Genomic DNA, 13,584 nt, shown 5'->3' with positions numbered 1-13,584 from the left:
CGTTGAGCCTGAACTGCATGCTGGATGCGGCAGGGTGGGGAAGCACAGCCTCCACGGTGGCATGTGAGCTGCATGACATAGCTGCGCTTTACCCCTGCGAATCCTCCTCAGTATTTGGTTTAAATCTTTGAGCATAATGATGTGCTGAAAGAAGATTACTACACTTCTACTGACAAAGCTGAGAACAGGATAACGTGACGGCTTCACAAAAATATTAAGTTATCTGATGACTATGTAGAAAAGTGTGTAATTAAAGAGCATATTCTAAGGATTACTCATGTTCAATACCATTTTCCAAAACTATCACAAGTAAAAGAAATGGAGACATTACTCTTCACTCAGACCTTGTGGTTGTTATTATCATTATCATCATTATTAGTATTATTATTATTGCTAATGACAACAATAATAACAATAACAACAACAATAATAATAATAACATCTCTCTGCCATCAGGGCTGCTTGTCTTGCTGGTGTTGGAGAGTATGTTATTGTTTTATATGTTCCAGCGCCCTGAAGGTAGCAATAGACTCACCACATCTGTTCCTGACAGATATTTAACGATGGTGATTATGACGATGAAGCCGGCAGCTCTCTCAGTGTTCATGTATGAGGGATATGTCAAGGTTAGCCAACGCCTTACGGCCTCCTCATGTAACAGAGGGCGGTGGGCACTCGCTGCGTCAAATATTACGAGTCCCTAACCCAGTATCATACCCAGCGAAAGCAAACAAAGCCTTCCGTCTGTGAACAGACAAGAAGATTTGGATGAAGAGCCCCACGGTGTCACCAAGGCTTGTTAAAGCCCAAGACGGATCTGCATTATAATAATTAAATTAGACAGAAACAATTAGATCGTAAAGTCAGCTGGCAGGTCGGAGGAGCCGTGGGAATTTGGAAGTGTTCAAGGAATATTTGACTTCGCTTGGCAAGCGGGTGAGATTCGCCCCGCTGCTGAGAACGTCCCCTTTCCAATATCATTTATAGCCCAGGACGGAGATGAAGCACTACCATATGTTCTGGGCCCCCGCGAAGCCGCAACTCAGAGGTGAGGGGGTGTTCGAGGGGGGGGTACCAAAGTGCTGCTTCTCGACTGGTCAAGTTCATCCGTACGTAACTCATGCTCTGTGCCACAGAAACCGGAAGACATGACAGAGGTGTGGGAATTTAGGGAATAGGGTGTATTGGCTGGGGATATGTGATCTGTTCAATGGACCAGCTCCATTGTTTTGGGTGGGGGGGGGGTTGTGTATATCAAGATGTGCGGTTCTCTGGGTGTGGCTACACTGCAGAAAAGGCAACAAAGGAGAAATATGACAAAACATCTCAGAAGGTCAGCTGACTGACAGCCAATTTGATAAACTAACACATCAATCAGCCAGGCAGCCTTCTGGTGTGCGGACTGCGCAATCGTGTGGTGGCTATTAATAATCTCCATGTGTTAATGTATTTTTTTTATCAATATCAGGGTTAAACAATTATCAGTTCAAATATTTTACTGAAAATTTTCAGGGGAAAAAAAAATGAATGCCTCTTCCATTAAGACAGTATTCATCCATGCAAGGTTTCCAGTTAACAGCCAAAGTGCAATTTCCTCTGTGGGGATGTACGTCTAATTATTTTACTGAGGTGTTCAGTAAACTTTAACGAGGAGTGACAGGACACCCGTGCCGTACGTGCCTGCAAACGAACCAGAACACCAATGCACGCTTATTTATAAGTTTATTTTGCATGAATGTCATTTGATTTGATGAGTGTTGGCATCAAGCATATGGAATTTTTTCGTGAGGAATCAGTCTGGCAAATCGGCCGGTTAGGGAGCGCCATTGTTGTGGCGCTGTCGTTGTCATGACCATGTGTTCCCTGAGCACAATGCTTTGTAGGCAACATGGCCCTAGAAGAAGTTTGACAGTGAGAAGAAATACAGGAATACAAAAAGAAAATGTATCGAGAGAGATATTCTTTACATTACGGTCTTCCCGGGTGGCAAGGAGTCTTAACTGCCAGCCACCTGTTGTCACAGGAAATCTGAAGAATCCCATAGGAATTGTGGACCGGAAGCATTTCGATCTTTTCTGCATGCTGGTTTTGCAGCAAACACCACAGGGAGGTAAGTTGGAGTCACGCCCACTTTACACTGCGCCTGTCGCTGGTGTAGATGTGTCAGCTGATCATTTTTTGTGTACTTACCCTAAGCTATGGATGCGACCATCCAGAAACCGTCCAAAGGGGCCACGGGAAAAGTGCTCCGGCGTGGCCGACTGGGGACACTGGTCTTTGTGTGTAAACATGCAGTGAAATGCCGAGCTTGTTTGCTGAGATCTGGCTGTTACGGTCACAGATATCACCATGGCTGAAGGGGGGGTGTATTGGCTCACCTGGAATCCAAATATTTGGTACATCAGGATTGTTCATCTTTATGTTCAGGCCATGGTTATACCCTAAACTCCAGGGATGTCTGTTCAGACATGCGATTAATAAGCTTTCCAGATCATTTTGCATCATACATGTCCCCCCCATTTCCCGACTAGGCTGTCTCTCTGGCCCCGCCCCCAAGCCCTACCCAATGACCCCGCCCCCAAGCCCTACCCAATGACCCCGCCCCCAAGCCCTACCCAATGACCCCGCCCCCAAGCCCTACCCAATGACCCCGCCCCCAAGCCCTACCCAATGACCCCGCCCCCAAGCCCTACCCAATGACCCCAACACCTGGCTCCACCCCCCTGCCTTGCCCTTTCACCCCAATACCTGGCCCAACCCTCCAGCGTTCCCATATGACCCCACCACCTGGTCCCACCCTCAAACCCCCTCCTGCTGGCCTGTAAGTGGCGATGCCGTTGGAAAGCATCCTTCACTTTCCCCCACTCTTTTTATCTTCCCCTTTCCCACGTTCTCTCTTTTGTCGCTCATCATAAATCGAGCAAGAATACGCCGACATTCAGCAAGGGCCTCCAACAGACTTTCTTAATAATAATTTTATGACATAGAATCAGATTTCCTAATTTCACATTATATTACAGTGTATTATTACAAATAGAGATTTATTTAGGGAGTAATAGCATGTAATGAATTTAAATCGCTGCAGCTCTTTGAGTGGAATTAGACTGAAATAAGCAGTTTATTAAATTTAATCTCTGGCCCCTTCAAACCGTGGCAGAGTTTAAGTGAGTTTTCGTCTTTGTGCCATGGGGCCAGCCTGGGAGTTTATATCTGCTTGGAGGGGGCAACCGCAGTGGAGGGTTCCGGTACGGAACATACCGGATGACGTGGAGCCCTGATGATGGACGGCGGGGCAGCTGCCAGCGTAGGAACACTGTCTGTGGATGAAGATGCAGAGAGAACCATAGTCTGATGATGCGTAGGGGCGTTAGGTTCAGGGCACAGTCTGTCAATGCCGGCCTTCTTTTTCACTCCAGCGGCACTGTTGCCGATTCGCATGTTCAGAGGCCACGGGTTCGAAAAAACAGCATATGTTTCCCGTCAGGCTGTCAGTCTTGCTTTCCTCGTTGTTCTTTGCCGGATGTGACAGCGACATGAGGTCATGCATAATGTGGGAGGAAAACGCTCAGAGAAAGTAAAACAGCCACAGAAATTTCCAGCAAGCAAACGTAGCATAAAACACAAGGCCTAGCGGGCACTGAAAAATGTACATACTCTTGTTCGACAACTCAGAAGATCCTTCATTCATTTCTTTTGGGTCTTGGACATGATCATGTGTTTGCTGGGTTTCCTTCAGTGTCTTAATGCGAAATGCCAGCCAGCGCTGTAGAGCACTGGAGACATCATGCTTCATCTTCAGCCTCTGCTTTGCAGTGCATGGTCATCCGTATGCCTCTCCCATGTTCATCCAAGACTGTTTGCCTGGGCCTAGTTAGAATGTACGTACATACATACATTCATCATCCATCCATCCTTCCATCCATTTTCTATACCAGTTGTTGACTGGTCATGGGGGATCCAGAGTATATGCAGGATCATGGGTGGTCCAGAGTATATCCTGGAAGCAATGTGGACAGCCAGCAGCCATACCACCTTCAGCTCAATCTAGGTAATCCTGTTGAAGCTAAGTAGGTTTGGGCCTGGCCAGTACTTGCATGGGAGACCAACTAGGAAAGGTGGGTTGCTGCTGGAAGAGGTGCTGGTATGGTCAACAAGGTAACCCATTCTGTGATCTATGTGGATCCCAATACCCCACAAAAGTGATGGTGACACTGTGATGTAACAATGGTGGCGTCCTTCAGGTGAGATGGGTAACCTGAAGTTTTGACTCTCTGAGGTCATAAAAGATCCCTGGCCCTATCAAATCTGACCTCCTAATCATCCCCTATATCTAACTGGTGAATTGTCTCCTGCCCCTTCACCGCCTTAGCTACTGTGTGGTGAGTGTACTGATGCAGAATGGCTGCCATTGCATCATAAAGGTGGAGGGAGGAAGGCAGGGAATAAGCCAAGATGGGTTACCAACATTTCTGGCTAAATTGCATGAGACCGAGGACAGACCTCTGCTGCACTATTACCCTTATCTCCGGACTGGAGTGATGATTGACTCTATGTCCCTGAACATGCAGCACTCCAGTACGGGGTTGTGATGTCTGTCTGGAGCTGGCCACACTGAACGTGAGCAGGACTGTTGTCTTGTCATGATCAGTGTCCTTTATAAAAAGGGATGGGGGGCATTTAATGAGCTGGGGTGTGGAGAGCGGAGAACCCCTTTAGGAGCCCTTCATGAAAAGATGATTCTCCCCCCCCTCCCGCTTGGTATTCATTTTGGTGTTTATTAACTCCTCATAATTTTGCTTTTTGTCATTTCACGCGGGCTGGTCATTTCCATATACACCAGTCAGCCGTAACATTGAAACCCCTGACAGGTGAAGCAAATAACATTGATTATCTTGTTACAATGGCACCTGTCAAGGGTGCCATTATATATTAGGCAAGTGAACAGTCAGTTCTTGAAGTTGATGTGTTGGAAGCAGGAAAAATGGGCAAGTGTAAGGATCTGAACGACTTTGACAAGGACTAAATTGTGATGGCTAGACGACTAGGTTAGGGCATCTCTAAAGCAGCAGGTCTTGTGCCAGATTGCTGAAAAAGTTAATGCTGGCTATGATAAAAAGGTGTCAGAACATACAGTGCATCGCAGCTTGCTGCGTATGGGGCTACATAGCTGCAGACTGATCAGAGTGTCCATGCCGACCCCTGTAGACCATAGAAGGTGCCGACGTTGGGCCGGTGAGCATCAGAACTGGACCACAGAGCGATGGAAGAAGGTTTCTGTTTTTTTCTGTTGCATAAATAATATGGACGGCTAGGTGCGTATGCGTTATTTACCTGGGTAAGAGATGTCACCAGGATGCATTATGGGAAGAAGGCAAACCGACAGAGGCAAGGTGATGCTCTGGGTAATGTTCTGCTGGGAAACCTTGGGTTCCGGCATTCAGGAGGATGTAATTTTGAGACGTACATCCCTTCATGGGAATGGTTTCCCTGACAGCAGTGGCTTTCTCAGCAGAATACTGCGTTCTGCCAAACTGCTAAAATTGTTCGGGGATGGTTGGGGGAACATGAAAAAGAGTTCAAGGTGTTGATCTGACCTCTACATTCCCCAGGTTTCGATCCAAGCAAGCATCTGTGGGATGTGCTGGACAAACAAGTCCAATCCATGGAGACCCCACCTTGCAATTTACAGGACTTAAATGATCTGCTGCTAACGTCTTGGTGCCAGATACCACAGGGCACCTTCAGAGGTCTTATGGAGTCCGTGCCTCGACGGGTCAGAGCTGGCAGGTAGTTTTACTGTTACGGCTGATCGTTGTATATTACCCACAGCTCCATGGCGTTCTGTGAAAACATCCTACTTATAGTAAAGGAAACCAATTTCAGAGCTGGGGGTGACAGCGACAGAATTCTGAAAGGTTTGGGTGGAAAAAATAAACCGTGAGGGAATAAGAAAGATGGAGCGGTTGCCTTTTCCCCCCAGAGGTCCATGTCTGATTGGCTAATTCTGCACTGCTTAATTCCATATTTAATATTTGTCCAGATCTCTAGTCGAGATATAAGTGTGCTCATTGAGATGAATGTAAGAGGTAAGCAACATGTTATCAAGTAGGCAGATGTACCTAGAGACTATAGCTGGTGTAGCCTCCATCTTTTAATATGAAATCTCAAATAACTCCGTACAAGTGCAGGGTACGGAAAGAGGCTCCAGGTTAAATAAATGCAGGTAGACCCGCAAACGACCTGAGTTTAAAAATTAGGTTACAAGGAATTTATACATATATTACCCTGTGCACGTCAGACAATGTAGCCCGCATTAAGGCGCACTGCCGGTAATGAAGTTGACCTCAGAATAGCTAGCTCGTCGACAGATTCATAATTGGTTTCTATTAAGCGTTTAATTAGCGCGTTGCTAATGTCATGCCCGTTAGATGTCGGCATGCCTGTTATGGTCGACAGTGTCTAGGGAACCGGTGGAACCGGGTCCCCATACAGGGGTGAATTCCCGGTGACTGGCGTGCCTTCATATCACCGCCCCGAGTTTCCAATAAATGCTGGCATGCGTGCGGCGCCGCCGAATATTCTGCGGGGTCAGCCGATTTCCAGTTCCCGTCGTATCTAGGCAGATTAATAAAAACTTGATTAGTATTGAATCTTTTTCATTAACTCGGAAAGCTGTCAGCTCAGTCCTGGCCTCCCGATCCGGAGGCGCCCCGGCGTTGGGTAAATTACGGATAATACGCGATCGCAAGTCGTTACCCCCTCCCTGGGAAGTTTCGATGTAAACGTGTTTTTTTTCCTTCTGACGTCGGTGACTGGGCATGTCAGGGGGCTCACTAATTATGGCAAACGCCCCGTCTCAAAGTCCGTCTTGATAATCATAGTATTTGCGATGTTCTGAGTGGTAGGTGAGCGGCGTAATTAAACCCATTTTCATTCATTGTGAAGAGATTGGGGAGAGAAAGCACAGACGTTCCTACTTCCCTGCGCTCTTTCCACGGTAGGAGGAGGAAGGAAATTTGCCTGGAAAAAAGCTCCGGGTTTTTGGACCGTTTCCATCCGATTTGCTGACTCGCGGCTCTTCCAGGGGAGGATAAAACCCTCCTCATCCACGACTCATTATTTCATTCATTTCCTCTTAATTACAGAGAAAATTAATAATGTCTCAGCAGCCAAAGTATTATAAAAACATCTGATTGGATTTGTGAATGGCATCGGAGCTGAGAGGCTCCGCCCCGTGTTGGCCATACCCGAGTCCGCTTAACGCCGGGTGACCTACTTCGGAATCAGATCGCTTATAAGTTACGGGTCCCCTGCCAGTACAAAGCAGAACACGAATTTTGTGGTAAGATCAGGGGAATGAAATTATGGGAGTTCACGCTGCGTTTCGGCACGATGTGTGGTCCCCTGTACCCCCGGTGACAAGGCTGAATTTTCCTGGTAATGACTCTGCGGTTTGTGGCCTCTTCGTTTTATATATATAATTTTTATTTATATATATATATATAATTTTTTCCCATGCAATCAACAGTAACAGAACGCTTTCTTTCTAGCTGAACGATAAAACCAGAGTAAAAAAGCCAAAGTATCATACTAACTGGCTTGTCTTTGCTGGCTTTCGTAGGGAGATCTTACATGGCATTCATTAATGTAATTAATACCAGCGAAACTTTCATGTGTGCTGTTCGGCGAAGATTAAAAAAACGAACGCTTCCACGAGAGGAAGAACAACATCTGGTTTTCATTGACCTAATTATTCAGGTAATGAAATGCTTATTTCTGCACCCGTGCCGCCTGTGTGAGCAGGTAAAGCCTACACGAGACAAATTTGTGGCAAAATTAATGAGCGAAACATCTTGTAGGAGGTAAATATGAAGTCATTTGGAAAAGATTAGCCAGATTCTGTGTGGAATTGGCTTCAGGGACGGCTGTTTTTTTTTTTTTTTCTTTCACGTTGACTGATTCTCTGGGGAAATTTTGGTAATTGGATTTATTTCTGATTCTATTTTGTAAATTATATAAGGTGTTTACTTCTCTACCATTCTGATCACACAGACACCAAGACCCAAATATGATCTATTAGACGCAATTGGACATTAAGTTTCCTTACCAGAATCATATTGTGTCATATTTCAGCTACTCTAGGGAAGATGGTGGCGCAGGAGGCAGTGCTATCATTTGGCAACTGGAGGGTTGCAGGTTCGAGCCCTGGTTCCTCCTGACCCCATCAAAGTGTCCTTGAGCAAGACACTGAACCCCAAGTTGCTCCCGGTGTGCAGGTTAGCACCTTGCATGGTAGCCTCCACCACCGGTGTATGAATGAATGGGTGAACATGAGGCATAAAATGTAAAGTGCTTTGAGTGCTCGTAAGAGTAGAAAAGCGCTATATAAATGCAATCCATTTACCATTACTCACATCACAATTTGGGACGATCCCTCTGCCCCCAGCACAAAGGATTTTATTTCTTCAGGGTATTTTGTGTCACGGATGCTGACAACTTATGTGAGGGTCTTGACCTGTGGGCAAGTCAGAGAAACTGCAGCTACCATAACCGATGCGTATCTCACCCACAGACTCTGTAAGGGACTGTTTAGAACCGGGCTGTCACACTACTGGCCCATTTTTGTCTTTAGTTTTTAACAATCATTAATTCTGGCCTGTTGGTGGATTGTTTTGTAGAGACAATTAAAAACAATGTAACTTTAGTGTGTTAATCAGAGGCGGTGAATTTCATTTGCTTTAAGGTTGGTAAATTTTATCATAGACAACCCCCCCCCCCCCCGCCGTTAAATTTCACCATCACCACCATCTCCCTCCCAACCCAGGGGGGTGTTCCAGGAAGCAGGATTTCTTGCTTAGCCGGATCAAGATATCCAGCTAAGCAAGAAATCCTACTTTGAGGAACACCCCCTGTTGAACAATTTTTACATTTTATCATCGGTTGTCTAGCACATTATTTTTATAACTTTTCTTCTCTTTTTCTGGACTGGCCCACATTTATTGCAGGTTGATACTACTCGTTCATGCACACGACAGAGGTGAAAATCCTGTCCGGTTGCTCTCCTGTTTTGACAAACATCTAAAAAGCTTGCACTACATAGCATATGGCGGATGTTTTTTTTTAGTGATTACTTTCCCTCATTTTCTAAGTTCTGACGGTTGCCTGATGAAACAAAAAATATGAACTCCACACCTACAAGGCTACGCCTGACAAATATAGCACGACAGCTTTGGCTACTAAACATGTTTCTGTTTTTTCCAGAATATCACAATAATGTAACAGATATTTTTGGCGATTAACGAGTCCGGATACATGGTTTTAACAGGAACCAAATGCTCCTATCTGAAGAGACTGTGCCCAGAGACAAGGTGTTGAGCAAGACAGCCAAAGCTGAGTACTATAACTGAAAACAGTCTTAGTGTTTTTATCATGCATTTTATCATAATAGAAGATGATCTTAAGGTCTCATTAAGTTTTTGCTCAGTTTGATAAAGCAAGATGGATTTCAAAATTAATCGTAGCTGCTGTTTTGTCAATTAATAGATTTTTTTCCCTTCCATCTGTAGGCTGTTACATTATTACCCCCATTCCTTTAGTAAGTATGAATTGTTTTATGGATTAGCTGGTTTAGCGTCGTTAGCTGATCTGCTTCCTTCCTTTAAGGCTAACAAATGTGGACTGCTGTAGCATTTCTAGCCGTCTGTTTCACAAACACGACCTTTGGGGGAACAAAAGGAGATTTGTGGAAGAGACCCTGCTCAAAAGGGCCGTTCCCAAAAAGCACGGCCTGCTCCTCTTCGCCCTGAAATGGACTGAGACACATCGCCGGCTTAGTATTAAATCCAGGACATTTATGATTTTCACTAAGCGTTTAATAAGCCTAAAAGTAATAATTATGCATGGAGATAAACGTAAGGCTGATTCTGCCCCAGCACCCTGAATAAGTAATCAGTTAGTTATGAAAGAATTGTGCTAATTTATGACATCTTAACAGGGGGAACAGAGACAGCCAGAAAGCGTGTAATACATTCATAAAGAGAATATTTTAATAAGTATTTTTATAATACAAATATAAACATATTTTCTGAATATATCAGTTAAATGTATTATAACATCAATGCATTAAGTAATTATCCATCCCATCTGTATAGTAGATTGAAAGAATAATTTGAATCCTTTTTGTGAATTTTGTACGCTGGGTAATGCAATATGGAGATTTACAGAGAAGCAAGTTTATTCTGTCGGACTGAGGATGTCGGCAAACGTCCCAGGAAGTGACTTATTTAGTCAGCATTTATTCTCTCTGTTTACATGTGGCCAACGCCGCCATAAATCACGTATTGCTGTCCTGCCCCTGCTTCGCGGGCCTCCATTTCCGATCACTCAGGGCACTAATCCATCACATCTCTCACTTGGGGAGAAAGGCAGCCTGCTCATTTCAGGGTTATCCTCTGTGTACTGTAATATCGACGTTTTCCCCATGAAAGGTCTTTCCCTTTCACGGGCATCTCAGCCAGAGACAAAGACCGTTCTTGATGGAAATATCAACGCCTGATTTCTGTTATTCAGCCTGATTTGATGAGGTTTTCATTTAAGGCGGACTTTTCTGCAGGTTTTGCCTCCAGCTCCGATGAGGGGATTTCTGCGGGCTGTAAGGTTACTCTGCATCCCGAACGTGAGAATTATCGGAAAGGGTGTTTCTTGGCATAAAAAAACGAGAAAAAAGCTCCCTGATTACAGCAAGTGGTGGCTGGCTTGTCTCTTAGCATTCGTTTCATTTGCATAGATTGATTTAGCTGTTTAGGTATGGGGGGGGGGGGGTGTCATTAGGCATTCTGGTTCTTATGTTGGAGTGGATGCGGACAAGAAGAGCCCTGGTTCGTGGAAAGAGTTTGAGTCCGGCTGGAATCCCAGCACGTCTGAGGCAGTGCACTGCCCCAACCACAGCTGGGATTCTGGGAAAGGGGGTTTGAACTTCTGACTTGAAGTCTGCTGATCCAACTCACAGCAAGACAGCTTGGGTAGTAAAAAAAAAAAAAAAAAAACTAGTTTCCAAGCAAGTCAGTCCAGATGACACTGTGCAGCCTTGCTAATGGAGGGGGGCGTGGGCAGGTATTTCCCAGTAACCTCAGGAGGAGGGCGCCAGCTCACCTAACAGCTGATGGTTTTACTCTGTCATCTCTCACTGTTGCACCAACTTCCTGCTGTCCCAAGCAACAGTGCCCCCGCCTGGTGCCCACTTCTTTCCCATAACGGATTCGGCATATTCCCACTCATTATTGGGACATGTGTGGCAAAGGAACCCTCTGCCGGATCATAGAGGCAACACGGGAAACTGGAAAAAATGGCAGGAATGTCATTTGAATCCCTTGGATTGGTAATGCCATTCGGATTGGGAATGCCATTCGGATTGGGAATACTATTCGGATTGGGAACGCCATTCGGATTGGGAATGCCATTCGGATTGGGAATGCCAATTGGATTGGGAACGCCAATCGGATTGGGAACGCCATTCGGATTGGGAATGCACTTCTGCAGCCCATTTTGAATTTTCATAATGAACATGGAAACTTTCTGATTTTTAAATTGTATTTTCATAAAATATTCTGCTAAATGTTAAAATATTTATCATTCACATTTTATAAATATCTATGCACAACTGCTTTATATTCAGTATTCCCAGATAATAATGGCATGTGCTGTCTGGGCATTTCCATGAAAAGGTCTTCTTCATGTCAACATCCATAACACTGATAAAACACTACATATTTCTAGCATGTAAATTTATATATGAATTTTGGGGATTATATGACAAGATATGCAGTGACTCATTGACACCAAGCTTGTTCATGCTCTGAGGCATTTTGTTTGCCAATCTCAGTCTAAATGTCACATCCATAACACTGGAATTTAAATAATATTTTGAAAACGGTTCCGTTCCAGATATCAGACAGGCACCTGTACAGAGCTTAATTGCTTCCTCTATGCCACCGTGAGGCATCGTCAGTGTGACCCCCCTGGCTGATCATATTGAAAAAGGCTGCAGGCAAGACACTCCTGCCCTGAGCTCGGCCGCTAAGGAGTCTCTGTTCCAGTTACGCTTCTGCCGCGTCGTTCGTGAGGATCAATCATGCCCTCGTTACGCAGACAGACCACGGCACACATATGGCCATTGCATCCCTACAGAGCATGCAACTGAGATCGCATTCTACCCCCCTAAAAGGTACCTGTGGTGCTGTACGCTCTCCATATAAACGCCTCTCCCAACCCCCGGGGCCTGAGATACCCCTCCGTTTGAAAAGCTTTCAGCAGAAAGTGTCCGATAGTTAAGAGTTACAGCCGTCGAGCTGCTTCATTCACAGCTGTTCAACATTCCCGTCTCGGTGAGTGATTTTTTTTTTACCTTCTCTCTGCCAAAGCTGTCAGGCAGGAAACCTTTCAGGCGCTTTCAAGTGAGCGCAAGGCCATATCTGTCAGGTGATAGCCCCCCCCCCCCCCACCCCCACTTCCAGGCATGCATCCATCACGGGTCTCTTCACGCCACGTGGGGGATTTTTAACACACGTGTTTTGACATCCCTTCATTTTGCCTGCGTGGGGTTCTGTGACTCTGTGACGTGCTCCGTCGACAGTCCGGCCTCTGAAGTATACTGATTTCTGGACAGGCCTTCTTGCCCTTTAAATACTGGGGATGTTATTTTCTGAATGTTTTTTTTCTCTCATTAGAAAACTAGACTTTACTGGGCATTATTTTGTTAATAATATTGTACCAAGTCTCTAGAGGCATGACCAACACCAGGAGCAGTGTATTACTCAATGGGGAGGGACACTGTGCCTGTGATCGGAAAGGTCACTACTTCAAATCCCAGCATAGGAGGAGTAATGTCACCATTGGGCCCTTGAGCAAGACCCTTAACCCCCAGTTGCTCCAGGGACTATCAGAAATTACTTATAACTGTATGTCACTTTGGATAAAAACATCTGCTAAGATAAATTGTAATTACATGTCATATTAAATGCAATGGGGGCGGCATGGTGGTGCAATGGTTAGCACTGTTGCCTCACACCTCTGGGACCCAGGTTCGAGTCTCCGCCTGGGTTACATGTGTGGAGTTTGCATGTTCTCCCCATGTCGTTGTGGGGTTTCCTCCAGGTACTCTGGTTTCCCCCCACAGTCCAACGACATTCTGAGGCTAATTGGACTTGCTAAATTGCCCGTAGGTGTGCATGTGTGAGTGACTGGTATGTGAGTGTGCCCTGCGATGGGCTGGTCCCCCATCCTGGGTTGTTCCCTGCCTCGTGCCCATTGCCTCCGGGATAGGCTCCGGACCCCCCGCGACCCAGTAGGATAAGTGGTTTGGAAAATGGATGGATGGATTAAATGCAATCGCAAGTTTTTCTTGTCTGAGCATTTATATTAAAACTTTAATCCTAACAACCTCGTTACTTATTACAAAGGGACTTGTATGGTGGTAAAATACCCAATTAGGTGTCACAGCCCAGGTCGTGAGCCCTAGAGTTTGGTCGAGATCTTCATATTCCATCCAATGGAAAATCCAGTTGTGCAAATACTAAAAAATGTAAA

The sequence above is a fragment of the Brienomyrus brachyistius genome, chromosome 21 (assembly GCF_023856365.1).
Source record: "Brienomyrus brachyistius isolate T26 chromosome 21, BBRACH_0.4, whole genome shotgun sequence".
Lineage (NCBI taxonomy): Eukaryota > Metazoa > Chordata > Actinopteri > Osteoglossiformes > Mormyridae > Brienomyrus > Brienomyrus brachyistius.
Note: the sequence above shows the minus strand (reverse complement) of the source record.